General features: G+C 41.9%; 1 long non-coding RNA gene across 1 annotated transcript; it reads left to right on the top strand.

Moving 5' to 3' along the window:
• The first annotated feature begins 1,694 nt into the window (after nt 1-1,694).
• Nucleotides 1,695-3,566, top strand: LOC135503677 (uncharacterized). Its single transcript, XR_010449983.1, has 8 exons — nt 1,695-1,744; nt 1,835-1,896; nt 1,979-2,065; nt 2,153-2,194; nt 2,263-2,436; nt 2,516-2,551; nt 2,650-3,202; nt 3,484-3,566. It is a non-coding gene; the product is annotated as an uncharacterized LOC135503677 (long non-coding RNA).
• Nucleotides 3,567-18,071: the final 14,505 nt, after the last annotated feature.

Raw genomic sequence — 18,071 nt, 5'->3', positions numbered from 1 at the left:
CACAAAGTGCATCTCCTTTCTCTCGAAGTGTACACTCGTTCACTACTTCACACAAATCTGAAAGCACTGGATTAGTGGAGGCATTGGCTAGCTAGACGGAGTTTCCAACATCACGATACCAGTCAAATCAGTTAAGTATCAAAAGTAAAAGTGTAATTCATTTTAAATTGCGTATATTAAGAAAACCAGACGGCCCAATTTTCCTGTCTTTATTTTATTTACGGATAGCCAGGGGCACACTCCAACACTCAGACATAACAAACAAAGCATTTGGGTTTAGTGAGTCTTGTCAGATCAGAGGCAGTAGGGATGACAAGGGATGTTCTCTTGAAAAGTGCGTGAATTGGACCATTTTCCTGTCCTGCTAAGCATTCAAAATGTAACAGGCACTTTTGGGTGTCAAGGAAAATGTATGGAGTCAAAATTACATTAGTTTCTTTAGGAATGTAGTGAAGTAAAAGTTGTAATACATATAAATAGTAGAGTAAAGTACAGATACCTCCAAAAAACACTTAAGTAGTACTTTAATGTATTTTTACTTAAGTACTTTATACCACTGGTGAGCAGCTTGCTCTGGCCAGTGATAGTCTGGACGTTTTAAAGTTGTTTTGGTGTTGGTAGAATTTACGGTTTTGGCGCTACAGGTGGCAGCGCAGTAGAATAATAATTATAATTATAATTATGAACAGTTTCTAAAGTTGTGCTTTGCTTCCGGTAAGATCACCTAAATATTATATGCCGATGACTCCAGGGGCCTGTTGCACAAAAGTAGAATTAAGACATCCGGGATAAATGACTCAGCTGAGCTCAATGAAGCCAAAACATGTGCGTCCAGGCTTAATTGGTTGCACAAAGACCAAGCCAGGATGAGCAGACACGGATTCATTAAACCAGGTGAAACCAATCCTGGATAGGTGCGCGCTCACGGCTCACTCAAATAGACCCCGCCACAGATCACAGATTAACTGATTTACCATGGCAACTAGAGCCGCGTACTTTTCCCCGTCGGAAGCACAAATCCTCATGGAGGCATACGAGGAGGTAAAAGATATAATTAAGAAGAAAGGCAACACCGCCACAGTGATAAAGCAAAGAGAAAAAGCGTGGCAAAGTATTGCAGACCGCCTGAATGCGTAAGTAGTGCACAATTACACACTCACCGCTCCGCTGAAACATCACAATTACAATTCAAATATTTAATTCACATCTCCAAAAATGCAGTTGTACTGTAATTATGAAACGGTTAAATTTTTAATTGAAATGCACTGCAGATATGAGTGAAATTGTGTAAAGTAACTCCATCACACTGTATAAAGCTATGATACATTTTTTGATATTTTTACTGAAAACAAGACAAAAATACCAAGTAATTTTTTGCAGTGTGACTCCATTAAATGTGTGTGTGTGTGGATTAAACATGAACGGGCCAAAACGGACATGGCAGCAGGTCAAAATCAAATACAAGAACATTCTGCAGAATGGTATGGTCCCTGACTAATATTTAACAAAGCACAAGCATATATTGTACCCAGAAGGTGCCTGCTCACACATTGTCTGTACTGTTTTAGCAGTGAAAAAGAATACCCACAGACAAGGCACGGGTGGTGGGTCACCAAAGGCTGACCTTACCCCAGCAGAGGACATGGCCTTGGAGCTAAATAAAGGCAGGCCCGTCTTAGAGGGGATCCCTGGGGGAAAGAGACGAGCATAGGTTCCTCCCAAGATGCCACCCCCTTCATTCAAGGTATGTCCTTCCATCTCTACATGGGATACAACCACATTCATATTGAATCAATTTGGACTGTCTGACTTTGGTTTACCTATTGCCTTGCAGTGTCTGGCAGCACTGTGTTCCTGTTAGAGCCACCAGCACAAGCACCAGACGATGCTGATCCAGTGAGTACTCCATCAAAGGCATACTGTAGGCCTGGCATGTCTTGTCTACTAGCTTCAATATGAATCCGATTAAATGTGATAGGGTGAAGGCCCCAGTGCAGCAGCAACAGCACATGATGGAGACGATGATGAGGAGGAGACCATCTCTCTGGATTCCAGAAGGCATGAGGTATCATGTTAAGACTGTGAAAGTACTATTTACTCTACAATGGTGAGGAGTCCTCATCAAAATCAAAAAATCAAATTTATTTTACAGGACCCAGATGCTATACAGTGGGAAAACCAGCCTGGCAACATAGTGCGTATTAATAAAAGGACACCACATCCTGCCAAATTCCAGCTGCGCTAATTGTATTGTGTTCACAGAGCTCACAAGCTATCAGAAAGTTGTATGGCAACCACCTCCGGCGCCAAATAGAACTGGCAGACATGGACATTCAGTACAAGAAGAAAAAGATGGAAAATCTTGCACTGGAGTCCGAAATAAAAAAGAGGACAATTAGGAAACTGGACCTTGAAATAAAAAAACTTGAGAGGGAGGTGAGATATGCCTTCAATGTACACTGTATGCTAACTGTAACACAAATGTATTAATCATTATTTTTCTTTCCTCCCCCAGCTCCAAGAAGATGACACAGCTCAAAATAAAAATTAGGTATATTCTCGTAAAGTCAAGTGAGCCATGACATATGAGCTCTTATTGTGAGCACACAGGACGGTGGCATCTTTCTAAGGTTTTTTTTATTTTCCCAGCAATCAGTACAACCAAGTCATCGTTATAAGGCATCGCCCTCTTTTGCCCACCCCCAGCACCAGGTGTGGCCACTAGCCTATATGAAGGCCCAAAATTGTGTGTTCCTTTCTGCTCTGACAATGGCATGCCCATTCGTGCGAGATGTGGTGGATGAAGAAGCACTTGTGCTGAGGAGAGCCTTCAGGCGAGAAAGGGTCTTCAGGGACCGGTTGGACCCACTGGCCTTCCCTGATGACCATCTATATGAAAGATACAGGTTTTCTGCAGATGGCATCAGGTATCTATGCAGACTACTGGGTCCCAGGATTAAGCACCGCACTGCACGGAGCCATGCACTGAGTGTGGAGCAAATGGTTTGTGTGGCCTTGCGCTTTTTTGCTAGTGGAGCCTTCCTGTACTCAGTGGGGGATGCAGAACAGCTGAACAAGGCCACAATTTGCCGCACAATAAGGAGTGTGTGTCTGGCTATCAAAGCATTAGCAGATGTCTTCATCTCCTTCCCTGGCCACAGAAGACTCTGTGACATCAAAGAGGAGTTCTATAGGATTGCAGGTAAGAGGATCTACAAATTACAGGACAACTGTTAACACATAGTAGGATACTCATTACTTTGTGTGACAGGTTTCCCCAATGTCATTGGTGCAGTGGACTGCACACACATAAGGATAAAAGCCCCCTCAGGTGCCCATGAGGCCGATTTTGTGAATAGGAAATCCTTTCACAGCATTAATGTTCAGGTGAACATAACTTTTTGATATTGTCCATTGACGAACACTCTGCATTGCCAGTGATGTGCATTGATTGGTGTAATATTCCTCATCTTATGATTTCAGATGGTCTGCAATGCTGACTGTGTGATCAGCAATGTTGTGGCAAAATGGCCTGGCTCAGTCCATGACTCCAGAATCTTTCGGGCCTCTGAAATCTATCAGTGCCTATCACAAGGTAAGCCACACAACCCCTATTTATAACCATCATGGCTGTGTCAAGAATATCACTGTGTTTATGAGGTAGTAATGATGAGATTTTGTGTTGACAGGTGAATTCTCTGGTGTGTTGCTGGGAGACAGGGGGTATGGCTGCCAGCCTTTTCTCCTGACACCTTTCACAGACCCCCAGGAAGCACAGCAGGCCTACAACCATGCCCATGCCAGGACCAGGGCCAGAGTTGAAATGACCTTTGGCCTCCTGAAGGCACGCTTTCACTGCCTTCACAAATTAAGGGTCAGCCCTGTTAGGGCATGTGATATTACTGTGGCTTGTGCTGTCCTCCACAATGTGGCCTGCCTGAGGAAGGAGAGGGCCCCCAGAGTGCCACCAGCCATGGACTGGGACAATCCGGCAATCTTCCCTGATGACGACAGTGGTCGGCTGCTGAGGGACCAATATGTGTTGAATTATTTTAGTTAGTATGTGTGCTTTCAATTTTGGTTAAATATGTCCTGCGGTGGCAGAGGAATTTGGTTTTTTTTGGGTTCGTTTTTTGACGAATTTGGCCTCTTATGATTGTGCGGTATACTGTGTGTAATACAAGGCTGCAGGGAGGCTACTGCATCCATTCATTTGTCTGTTCAGTTGATGTGTATGGATTTGTCCTGCATTTATTTTAGTGTGCAGACATGCAGGGTGTGTTATATACAGACCTTTGAATGTGTATGTATCATTTTGTATAATATGCTTGGATTCTGTGCTTTCCATCTTGTAGAGTCACTGTGACTTCAGTTTCGAAAGGAGCTGATGGTTTACCTGCTTTGTTTTGTCCTTATTCAATAAAGGAACATAATGTTACACATTGTGTTTTTATATTCATATGGAATGTGTATTTGTTTACATGACAGAGTACTAGGGCCACACTGAAGAAAAAGGATAAAGTCATACATTTATGAGGCTGGTTCTTTCTGCAGAAAAGCTACATATTGTTTTGATACTTATGACAATGTGATACTTAATATTCTGGCACATCAGCATGTCTTTGTTTATGAAACCATACTGAAGTACAATTTCACGAAATGCCCCACATCTGTCATTTTAACAACTGTCCTCCTTTAAAACAACTGGTTACAATATTATGACTTGTGTTTTTTTTCCCCTCTGTGGCCCTAATATTCTATCATTTTATATATAGTCTATGGGAAACTGTAAATTATCTAATGATAGCAACATCATCTAAAAATCATTTTTTATCCAAAATCATTGAAATTAATGATCACAAACGTTTAATAACAGTGGGTCTAGTTATATGTGATAACGATGTATAGTGAGCAGTGAAATAACTATTGGTTTCCATTTGTGGTGACTGCTGACTGACATTAGGGATGAGATTAAATAGATCCTGGAATTTAGCCTGGTCTGGAGCAGGCTAGCTCCACAGAATAAATCTCCATGGTAATTTATACCATAACATATTCTCCTGCCCCCTATCCATCTTTAGTGCAACCGGATTACGGATCAATTGAGCCAGGATCACCAAGATATCCTGGCTTAATCCCTTATCCTAGTTTTGTGCAACAGGCCCCAGGTGAGCAATCAGAGCTTTTGAGGATGACTGGGTGAGAGATGAGTGAGAGGGATCATTCCACCAATTCGGTGCATTTTGAGAAGTGTAACTTGGTCAAAGAATACTTTTTGTTTCACCTAATTTTAACAGTCTGTCATAAAGAGCACATGTTCAACTTGATAAAAAAAGTTTTCCCTATCAAGAGGTTAAATAAAATAATGAAGATAGTAAGTGCCAAAACAAAGTAACAGGGTTGAGGATTTCATCTTAAATCAGCCATAAATCCCCTTGTGACAGGGGGATGGAAGCTTGTTGTGTGCATCAGGAAGTGGCAATTGAATGCAAGCTTCACCCCAAAAAATAAATGTTTAAAACATGTATTGCCTGTCTACCTATGGGTAACAGGGTTGACCTGTTATGCTCAACCCGTTCAGTTTTCCACCACAAAACACCAGAAAATGGCCAGGCATTAATGCTTAGGCGTTAATTATCCAAACACATTGGCACAGCATCAGTGAGATTTGAACCTATAATCTTCTGTTCTCTTTCCATGGAATTAGTCCACTCCGCCACCAGGACGGAATTAGCATACCATGTTTTTTAAATCATACAAAGCTGTTCATTTTAGTCTATTAAAACAGACCACATTTCAAAGGAAACAAGCCCTCATTAGGTGGGTGGGTGGAATTAGTGTGCACGGCCAACACACCTGAACACACTTAACAGGGGCACGCGCAATACCATCGGGGGTACGACAAATAAAAATCAAGGGCCAAAGTATTGACACGTTTTGTTGAATTGAGAGGCTAGCTTAAAGTTTTCTTTACTGACCATCATTTTCACTTGTCTGACTGCATGATGACGAGTTCCTCACACGACTGGCCTATCTGGGAGATCTGAATCTAGGATTACAGGGACTCCACAACTATATTCAATGTGCGGAACAAAATTGAGGCTATGATTAAGAAGTTGGAGCTCTTCTCTGTCTGCATCAACAAGGACAACACACAGGTCTTTCCATCATTGTATGATTTTTTTGTGTGCAAAAAAATCGGATAATGTCAAATGTGATATAGCAAAGCACCTGAGTGAGTTGGGGGCGCAATTACCCAGGTACTTTCCCGAAACAGATGACACAAACAACTGGATTTGTTATCACTTTCATGCCCTGTCTCCAGTCCACTTACCGATATCTGAACAAGAGAGACTCATCGAAATTGCAACCAGCTGTTCTGTGAAAATGTTATTTAATCAGAAGCCACTGCCAGATTTCTGGATTGGGCTGCGCTCATAGTATCCTGCCTTGGTAATTGCACTGTTAAGACACTGATGGTCTTTGCAACCACATACCTACAGTATGTGAGAGTGGATTCTCAGCCCTCACTAGCATGAAACCTAAATGCAGGCACAGACTGTGTGTGGAAAATTATTTAAGACTGAGACTCTCTCCAATACAACCCAACATTGCAGAGTTATGTGCATCCTTTCAAGCACATCCTTTTCATTAACCAGTGGTGAGTTATTCACAATTTTTGATGAGCAAATAAGGTTTTATATGTAAGATGGTTAAATAAAAGAGCAAAATTATTGATTATTATTGTTATTATTTGTTCCCTGGTCCTATAACGAGACGGGTTGTGACAAAAACTCACTCGTTCTTATGTTTAATAAATGTATTGTATAGTGTGTGTGTGGCAGGCTTACAATGATGGCAAAAACAACATTTGAGAGTGCGCTGACCCTGGTGCAAGAGGGGGTACGCAGCTGGAGGTTGAATGTTTGAAGGGGTACGAGACTATAAAACGTTTGGGAACCACTGAGATAGAGGATAGAGAAAGTTTTGTTGATGCTGAGAACAGAATGTATACGTTTTAAAATAACATTCGTAGAACATTCTCTGAACGTTACTAAAATTCTCTTGTGTTTATGTAACGTTTTCTTAATGTTCCGTGAACAATTTAAGAACATGGCTTTAAATAGAACCATGAAAAAACCTGTAGGAAACATTATGCCAAAGTACTGAAATTTCCACAGAAGAATTCTGTTTCACAACATTCTCTGAACTATTTGAGAACATCCCCAAAGTCAAACCAGTTGGAGAATGTTCCTAGAACATTAACAAAATTGAAATGTAACTATGTTTAAACTTTTAGGAAACATTATGTTAAAGTAATGAAATACCAAAATTACTTTAGCAAGTCTTTATATTTAGATTGATTCAATTCTCCATATGGTCTTTATTAACGGGCACTTCATTTAATATAACAGACTTTTAACATTCAGTATTGGTGCACAATTTCTACTTAAAATATCAAAGGGATGCAAAAGGCACTCTTTTCGTAGAACTACCCAGAGATAGTTCTATGGATAGTTGGAGAAAGCCTAATCTACAACTATAAGTTGTCCTTTCCATCATATAAGGAAAAGTATCAGACAGTTCCCATTCCAAAGGTCTCGTGGGTAGCTCTGCATTCACCAAACATAAGAACCAAACTTCTTTACTTTCACCAAAATAATTTGATTAGTAGGTCTACACCTCCTTCAGTTAATTTCATAATTACAGGAACATTTCATTCAGTTTAATTTAGCTCATATAGACAAAAATAGTTGTTGACTACAATTTGACAGAAACATTTGTGACCTAGGCTATGGTTGTGAACAATGTCCACAACACTGTGTAATAAAACATACAAAGACCACAAACATCTAAGTCTAGGGAAATAACGGCCCTTAACAAATGTTACATTCACAGATAAGTTTTTCTTCCACGTTTATGCAAAAAACAAAGGTTCAGGCACAAATTAAAACTGACACCATACAAAAACGTTAATGTATTTAAAGTGAGGCAATTTGGATAGAACCATAAACAGATGTAAAAAAAATGTTTTTAAATCTGATTTTCAAATTAATATTTTTTGCAATCAGTGTGTGATGATTCACTCTTGATGAATTAAGTCTAGTTTACAATGTTTCTGAACCAGTTTAGGAATATTCCATCAATATTTACCTAATCCTGTACATGACTAGAGTGTATCAATGTCAGTGTTCATTGTGTGTGTCTTGTGGCACACACCCAGAAGTTAGCTCTACAGTACAAGCCACCCTCACAGCAGCTGTGAAAACATACAGCAGAATGAAGGCCTGTCTGTTAACATCCCAAAGACAGAGATCCTATGTCAGTAGTCATCTGATCCTACACCTGAATCACCTGCTTTCTCCATTGCAGGCTCCTCACTGGCCATTGCACCGTCAAATACCTTGGAAGCATTCTCTTGGAAGACTCTATGGATGTGAAACATGGACAGTCTACAGCTGCCACTTAAAAAAACTGGAGTCCTTTCAATGCCTCCAACGCATTTTCAAAGTGACCTGGCAGAACCGTTTACCACACTCAAAGATCCTGAAGAGATCCAACTGCAGGAGCATTGAGGCGACCATCATTCACCACAAACTCAGATGGCTCGGCCTTGCCATCCGGATCGATGCCAGAGGACCGACTGCTGCGAAATATCTTGTACGGACAGCTACAACTGGGCCCTCGCTAGGCAGGTGGACAGAAAAGGTGTGTAAAGAACCACTGGAAGATCCCACATAAGGCAGTGTGGGATAAACCCTGCCTTCCTTGAGACTTGCTGTGGACGTTCCGCCTGTAGCGGGCTCTGCGACCAAGGAGTGCAGTTGACTGAGGCGAAAAGGACTGAACGTCACCTGACGAAACATGACCATGGCTGCGCCAGGCCTCAACGGGAAAGGATTTTGTGTGCTCTGTCTGTGGCAGACAGTGCGCATCCCACATCGGATTATACAGCCATCAGCGAACCCACAAGCGGTGGTGGAAGTCATCATCATAGTTTAAAACATCCAATCATGTCACACAGTTGTCTTCATAGGAGAGTGATTTATTTGAAGCCTCAGGACAGTAGGAGGCTAGCTGTTACAGGGACAATGAGGTGACATCACCAGTATTTAGTTTCAACGTTTAACCTTGCATAAAGATACAGAGGAGCCATAATCCCAAACCCTGGGTAGAGAGGCTCAGTGAATGTTGTGTTAAATATGTGCAGTTGGGTCAGACTGCCAGAGGAGATGCTGTAGAAGGATAGATGGCCATGCAGACAGTTCAGATACACTCTTACTCTGTTGGAGCGGGAGGAGCAGACACGTGCGATGGCGCTCTTATTGTTGTGCCAGGCAGTGTAATTGTCATTGGAGCACTCCAGACTCCTGTTTATTCCTCTATATGTCACTCCTATATAAGCTTTCCAACTCCACCCTGTCTCCCAGTAACATTGCCCAGTCAGACCCTCTCTACATAGCACCTGGGGGCAGTCCCTGAATCTCTCTGGGTAATCAGGACACAGCTCCTTCACCCACACAGCAGTGTCACCCTTCTGTTCCCCTCAGACAGAGAGAGCTCTCTGTATTCTGTGTTTGGGTTCAGTGTGAGCTCTCATGCATCTGTTGGAGGAGAACACATTACAATGTATTACAAATCCTGTAATGTATAACTTTTCACCTCAGCAAGTTTGGATGTGTTGAATGAATGCTCCTTACCATCTATTAATGAAGACAATATTTTTTGACAAAATTGATGAAAGGCAGTAATCGAAGAGCTCATATTATGTTGTTTTAGCAATAAATAACATGCATAAACCTGAATAAATATATATTAGTCCTATGTTTTATGAGCTGAAATAAAATGTCTAAGAAATGTTCCATATGCACAAAAAGCTTATTTCTCTCCAATTGTGTGCACAAATTTGTTTACATTCCTGTTTGTGAGCATTTGTCTTTTGTCAAGATAATCCATCCACCTGACAGGTGTGACATTTCAAGAAGCTGTTTAAACAGCATGATCATTACACAGGTGCACCTTGTGCTGGGGACAATAAAAGGCCACTCTAAAATGTGCAGTTTTGTCACACAACACGCCATAGATGTCTCATGTTGAGGGAGCGTACAATTGGCATGCTGACTGCAGGAATGTCCACCAGGGCTGTTGCCAGAGTATTGAATGTTCATTTCTCTACCATAAGCCACCTCCAACATCGTTTTAGAGAATTTGGCAGAACGTCCAACCGGCCTCACAACCGCAGACCACGTGTAACCACGCCAGCCCAGGACCTCCACATCGGGCTTCTTCACCTGCGGGATTGTCTAAGATCAGCCACCCGGACAGTTGATGAAACTGAGGAGTATTTCTGTCTGTAATAAAGCCCTTTTGTGACAAAAAAACTCATTCCACCACTGCGCATTCATGTGAAATTCATAGTTTAGGGCCTAATGAAGTTATTAGAAATAGGAATGACTTCTATTTTAGCCCTTGGCAACGAAGACGCTCGTTGGCGCACACGAGCAGTGTGGGTGCAATAATTGAATAACATGGAGTTAACATTCGGAAAGTATTCAGACCCCTTGACTTGTTCCACATTGTAAGTAACCTAATGAATGTTGCCATAACTGCCATGAATGCCTCTGCTGATCCTATAGCGACTGTATGCAGTAATCATTTGCCTGTATGCAGTAATCAAAATGCATACATAGTCCCGTGAAAAAATGTGCCAGCCTATGGAAATCAAATGCCCGTTCAACTGATTTATTCTGTCTCCAAAGATGTGACTATGTGGACTACAGATAACAGAGGCCTGTATGATTTGAGGTTCAAATATGTCTAAAATCCTGTTTTTACTTTGTCATTATGGGGCATTTTGTGTACAGTGATGAGGAACATGTTTTATTTAATCAATTTTAGAATAATGCTGTAATGTAACAAAATGTGGAAAAGTTCAAGGGGTCTGAATACTTCCCGAATGCGCTGTACGTTATCGTGGACTATTTTGAACCCTTTTCTGGGATGTTTGATTGTTTTCATTGCTTTACTGGGAAGCTTAGCAGAAGTAGACAAGCTCATGTTATTTATGTTAGTGCAGGGTGAGCTTCACACAGTGGACTTCCTACGAGGGCACACCACCTCAGTGCTAACAGTATCACTTTGGTTCATAGGCAAATTATTACTGCATACAACAGCTATAGGATCAGTAGAGGCATTCAGGGCAGTTCGAGGGACTTACATTAGGTTACTTACATTGTGTCTTCTAACGCCCCTGGAATAATGTACATTTGCTGAAGCATTATGGAAACTCAGTGACACAATGGTAGGGATTAACTGAGCTGGGCTTGGGTCATTGATAAGTCATCGTCTCAACGCAGCCTTATAATGCTGTGAAAGGATCCAGGAACCCAAATGATTTGGGTGGATCCCATCCACCTTATAAATCGAGGTTTGTTTCCAGAAGTTATCAAAAATGTTATACTGACAGAACTACAATAGTCTCGTAGCCAGTTATGGAGGGCTAAAAGTAATCTGAAACGTTCAATGCCATGATTTAGGAAGGGTATAGGGCCAGATATTATGGGGCGTTTGTTGGTGTCAAGCAGAGAACCAATCAGTTCTTTAAAATCCATCTTCAGCTGTTCTGAGCTGCCCTTCATAATGTCATTGAATCCCACATGAACTCTGATGGACAACATTTCCTGATGCAGGTTTTTGCTCCTGGGACTGAGACTTTCTCACCATTGAACTGCCCAATACAACAGCCGGAGAAAGGGATGGATAAATCTGCCCATCCCTACCCCTCACACAATTCGTTGAACCTTTCGTGGGCCCACGAGAACATAACATTTTCATTATATGGATAGTGTTTATTTAATCTAGAACTGTTTAAAATTGTCCCCTTATTCAACAATTATAGGAATACGGACCTCAATGTCTCCAGTTTACAGTGTGGATTCCCCAGTGCATCAGAGAGCAGCTTCACTCCTGAGCCCTGTAGGTGATTGCCACTCAGGTCCAGCTGTCTCAGATGTGAGGGGTGTAACACCAGAACAGAGACCAGAGAAGAACAGCCTCCCTCTCTGACCTTACAGCCTGCAGTTGATCATAATTTTAGTCAACACACTACTACCCTCTGGTGGTGTAAGGAGAGAAATGCTAGCTATGTTCTCCCCATCATTATGAGCTCATACCAGTACCATATGCAGTTCACCTCTGTGATCTTACCTGTTCAACTGATATTAATGTCATCACATTTACTAAATGTTCATATCATAAATTATGTTTATTCTAATTAGAAGTGTATAATTCATTTGTTTAGGGTGGTTGAACAGACACCACAGGCTTTGGGTGATGTTTACTATATACTCAGTTACTATAAATTCAACTGTACATTGCGGGAACATTTAATAACTGACCTCAGTGTCTCCAGTTTACAGTGTGAACTCCCCAATCCATCAGAGAGCAGCTTCACTCCTGAGTCTTCAAGGTAATTGCCATGCAGGTCCAGCTTTTTCAGGTGTGACAGTTGTAACCTCAGAGCAGAGACCAGAGAAGCACAGCCTTCCCCTCTGACTTCACAGCCTGCAGAGAGTTGATCATGATTTTACTGAACACACTACTATCCTGTTGTATGTTACCCGGCCCTGGTTATTAAAGTACATGTTTTTGCACTTCAATATGCAGATAACTGATACACAATTGTTACACAATGCATAAAATACCGACATCGGCACTTTATAAACACAGTTATACATGTTTTGACAATTACAGGAATACTGACCTAAGTGTTTACAGTTTACAGTGTGGACTCCCCAGTGCATCAGAGAGCAGCTTCACTCCTGAGTCTTCTAGGGGGTTGTTACTCAGGTCCAGCTCTCTCAGATGTGAGGGCTTTAACATCAGCGCAGAGACCAGAGAAGCACAACCTTCCTTTCTGACTTGACAGCCTGCAGAGTTTATCATAATTTCATTAAACACACTACTACCCTTTGGAGGGAGAATGAGTTGTATAGTTCTCCCTCTTACCAACATGATGGACTGCATATGCAGTTGTATCACCCCTGTTACGTGTATGATATAAAAACATGTAACCATATGTAGTACATCTCTGTGAGCTAGACTGTCAAGAACACTTTTAACCACACTGAGTATCCTCACATTGTATTTACATTAATGATGTTCTGTCTATACAAAACAAAATATCTGCCTGGAACATTAGAACAATGACAGACAAAGATTTTGTCCCACATCCACATCCTGAGATTTTGTCCCACATCCTGATTTTCACATAATGAAAATCAGGATTCCTCTCAACAAGACTAGGCATGCCACAATAATCAGTGCCTACGCAGCTACAGTGCCTTGCGAAAGTATTCGGCCCCTTGAACTTTGCGTCCTTTTGCCACATTTCAGGCTTCAAACATAAAGATATAAAACTGTATTTTTTTGTGAAGAATCAACAACAAGTGGGACACAATCATGAAGTGGAACAACATTTATTGGATATTTCAAACTTTTTTAACAAATCAAAAACTGAAAAATTGGGCGTGCAAAATTATTCAGCCCCTTTACTTTCAGTGCAGCAAACTCTCTCCAGAAGTTCAGTGAGGATCTCTGAATGATCCAACGTTGACCTAAATGACTAATGATGTTAAATACAATCCACCTGTGTGTAATCAAGTCTCCGTATAAATGCACCTGCACTGTGATAGTCTCAGAGGTCCGTTAAAAGCGCAGAGAGCATCATGAAGAACAAGGAACACACCAGGCAGGTCCGAGATACTGTTGTGAAGAAGTTTAAAGCCGGATTTGGATACAAAAAGATTTCCCAAGCTTTAAACATCCCAAGGAGCACTGTGCAAGCGATAATATTGAAATGGAAGGAGTATCAGACCACTGCAAATCCACCAAGACCTGGCCGTCCCTCTAAACTTTCAGCTCATATAAAACTGTATTTTATAATAAAATACAGTTTTATATCTTTATGTTTGAAGCCTGAAATGTGGCAAAAGGTCGCAAAGTTCAAGGGGGCCGAATACTTTCGCAAGGCACTGTACATTACCAAGCCCTGACAAAGTGAAAGAGCAGTTCTACTCAGAGCTAGACAACATAACCCAATGAACTCCCCAGAACTGACCAGTGAAGTCTGGCACGTCACCTCTGAGATCAGCAAACGGGAAAACCTTCCTCAGAGATAAGTATTGCAGAGAGGTGGGTGGAACACTTCAGTAAACTCCTGAACAGATCATCCAGTGCCGACGACTTAGCCATAAACTTGATGCCCCAAAAGGCCATACAACATATCCTGGATGAACCACCTACACTCGACTAAACTGAAAAAGATATCAGCATGATGAACTTGGGGAAAGCACAAGGAAAGCACAACGTTATCCCTGCCGAACTCTATAAAACAGCTGTGCCAATTTTAATTTGAACCTTTATTTAACTAGGCAAGTCAGTTAAGAACAAATTCTTATTTTCAATGACAGCCTAGGAACAGTGAGTTAACTGCCTTGTTCTGGGGCAGAACGTCAGATTTTTACTTTGTTAGCTCCAAGTCCAATGCTCTAACCACTAGGCTACCTGCCGCCCCAGGTATCCTAGTTGTGACAGAAGTACTCCATGGCATCTTTACCAGCATCTGGGAAACAGAGGAAATGACCCAGAGGTACAAGGATGCTACCATTGTTGCCTTGTATAAAAACAAAGGCTGCAAAGCAGACTGCAACAACTATAGAGGGATTGCATCTCTCCATAGCTGGCAAGATCCTATCTAGAGTCATCCTCAAAAGGCTAACTTCCATCTTAGATGAGAACCTTCCAAAAGTGCAATGGTGTTTCAGGCCTGGTCACAGTAAAACAGACATGAGATTTACCATCAAGCAAATACAAGCAAAAATGTATTGAGCAAAACATGGACCTCTGCTGCATGTTTATAGACCTCACCAAGGCTTTCGACACTGAACAGGGAGGGGTTATGGAAGATCCTCCAAAAATGTGTCTGCCTGCAAAAACATAATCCGTCAACTCCATGACGGAATGCAAGGCCAGGTCCGCTGTGGTGGTGACATTTCTGAAGCCTTTCCCATCTCCAACATACTCTACCACACTACTAAGGACTTTAACAAATGCATCTATGTCAGATACAGGGAGGGTAGTTCAATCTACGATCTGCGCAGGCTCCGAGCAAAGACAGGCTTCTCGCGCGCAGAGACGGACCTCTAGTCATTGGCAGACTGCTTTGATGTACCTTGCAAGAGTTACGGTCTGACCATCAGCTTGAAAACAATCTGTAGTCCTCAGTAAACCATCACCCCTGTCAACCCAGTGGCCCTCAGCATCCACCTCAGTGGATCTGAGCTCCAGAATGTCGACCAGGATGGCTCACTCGACAAGAAAGAACAAACAGAATTCAGAAAGCAAGCCAGTCATTGGGAAGGCTGAGGAAGAGGACGCTCAACCGTCACACCATCACTTTCCACAAAGATGAAAATCTAAAATGCGGTAGTCATCACAACCCAGCTGTATGGCTTTGTAACTTGGACCCTGTAGTCACGTCAAACAGCTGGAGATATTACATGCACAATCTCTAAGATCTATTATGGGTATCCGGTGGCAAGACAAAGTCTCCAACCTGGAGGTTGGCCCACCCACTTGGGAGCCAGGCTCAGCAACATCTCTGTGTGTGCACAAAATAATCATTTTGTGTGCATAGAACATTTTTGGGATCTTTTATTTCAGCTCATAAAACATGGGACTAACACTTTACATGTTGCATGTATATTTTTGTTTAGTGTATATCACACGCACTGAATGACAGGCCGACCCATAAGCGTTTTAAACACAACCTCATGTTCTGCAATATGCAGCCCAGTCAACTCACAAATGTCCCCTCCTCCTGATCCACCGGGAACTCCCAAACCCCCACAGCAGTCGACCACTGTTCAGAGTCTGCGCTTCAAAACTCAAACTCCTGAGCCATTCAAGAACCCACAATAAACCGAAGTTACTGCAGCAATCATCATCAATAAAACCGACCGACTACCAGAGAGAGAGAGAGAGAGAGATTTAGCTAATCACTACGGTCCTCATTTCCAAGCATTTAAATCTAACATTAAAGTACAGAACCTCAAATCATGGGAGATACTGTACACTCATAGAGTAACATTTGGCTCCATATGCTCTCTGGACACTGTGTTAAAAAACCTCCAGGCGAGCTTCAATGCAATACAACACTCCTTCCGTAGCCTCCAACTGCTCTTAAATGCTAGTAAAACTAAATGCATGCTCTTCAACCAATTCCTGCCCGCCCGACTAACATCACTACCCTGGACGGTTCTGACTTAGAACATGTGGACAACTACAAATACCTAGGTGTCTGGTTAGACTGTAAACTCTCCTTCCAGACTCACATCAAGCATCTCCAATCCCAAATTAAATCTAGAATCGGCTTCCTATTTCGCAACAAAGCCTCCTTCAACAAAAACTGACTATCCTACTGATCCTTGACTTCGCCGATGTCATTTACAAAATAGCCTCCAAAACTCTACTCAACAAATTGGATGTAGTCTATCACAGTGCCATCCGTTTTGTCACCAAAGCCCCAAATACTACCCACCACTGCGACCTGTATGCTCTCATTGGCTGGCCCACGCTACATATTCGTTGCCAAACCCACTGGCTCCAGGTCATCTATAAGTCTTTGCTAGGTAAAGCCCCGCCTTATCTCAGCTCACTGGTCACCATAGCAACACCCAACCGTAGCACACGCTCCAGTAGGCATATTTCACTGGTCATCCCCAAAGCCAACGGCATTATGAATTTTAATCAGTACTCGGATATTTTAGCCAAAAACATTGTTGCCTCTGCTACGCTGCAAGTGGATCTTCCAGAAAGACAATAACCCCAAGCGTACATTAAAATCCACAAAGAAATGGTTCATTCACCACAAAATCAACATTTTGAAATGGCCATCTCAGTCTCGGGACTTGAAACCCATTGAAAACCTGTGGTTTGAATTTAAGAGGGGCAGTCCATAAGAGCAGACGAAGGACATCAAGGATCTGGAAAGATGCTTTATGGACGAATAGTCTAAGATCCCTTCCAATGTGTTCTCCAATCTCATAAAACATTTTAGAAAAAGGCTCAGTGCCGTTATCCTTGCATGGTGAGATATTGAAAACAGGGCTGTCAGTAATTTTGACCCTTACCTTTTTGAGAAAAAAAATATTACTTGTTAAACAAAATCTCTTTCTCTGAGCAATTGTATTAGTATAAAATAATATATATAATTTACCCATTTTGGGGAGGCATACAATATAGCTACGTATTTGAATGCTGTATTTTAGTCATTTTTACTCATCTTTATCAAGTGTCAATAATTTCAGACCCCACTGTACATACATATATTTTTGTTGTTATGAATATACATTTGAATAGCCATGTACTGTACTTACTGAGCTGTTCTTGAGGCTTTGACCACTGGCAACAGCCTCAAAAGACCATCTGACCTGGAGTATTTTCTCAAGTCAAACACATCTAGCTCCTCTTCTGATGTAAGCAACACAAAGACCAGAGCGGACCACTGTTCAGGAGACAGTTCTTCTCTGGATACACTGCCTGAGCTCAGGTAGCTTTAGATCTCCTCCACTAGAGAATGGTCATTGAGTTCATTCAAACAGTGGAACAGATTGATGCACCTTCCTGGAGAGAGATTATCCTTAATCTTCCATTTGATGTACTTGACTGCTTCAGCATTGGTTTGTGAGCTGATTTTCGTCTGTGTCAGTAGGTCTCGTAGGAGAGTATGATTGGACTCCAGTGTGGACTCCAGTGTGAGGCCGAGAAGAAAACGGAGGAACAGGTCCAGGTGTCCATTCTCACAGTGGCCTTCTCCACTGTGCTTACATTGAGGCAAAATGTAGGATTGTTTTTGAATGGCGTAAGTACTTCAGAGGTTGAGTCGGGTTGAACCATTAGATTCACACCACTGTTGTTGAATGTGAGAAACACGTATACAGCAGCCAGAAACTCCTGAATGCTCAGATGCACAAAGCAGTGTACCTTTACCTTCTGCTGGTACAGCCCAC

Source organism: Oncorhynchus masou, chromosome 18, assembly GCF_036934945.1.
Source record: "Oncorhynchus masou masou isolate Uvic2021 chromosome 18, UVic_Omas_1.1, whole genome shotgun sequence".
In the NCBI taxonomy this organism is placed as follows: Eukaryota; Metazoa; Chordata; class Actinopteri; order Salmoniformes; family Salmonidae; genus Oncorhynchus; species Oncorhynchus masou.
This window is presented reverse-complemented; position numbering and strand designations above follow the sequence as displayed.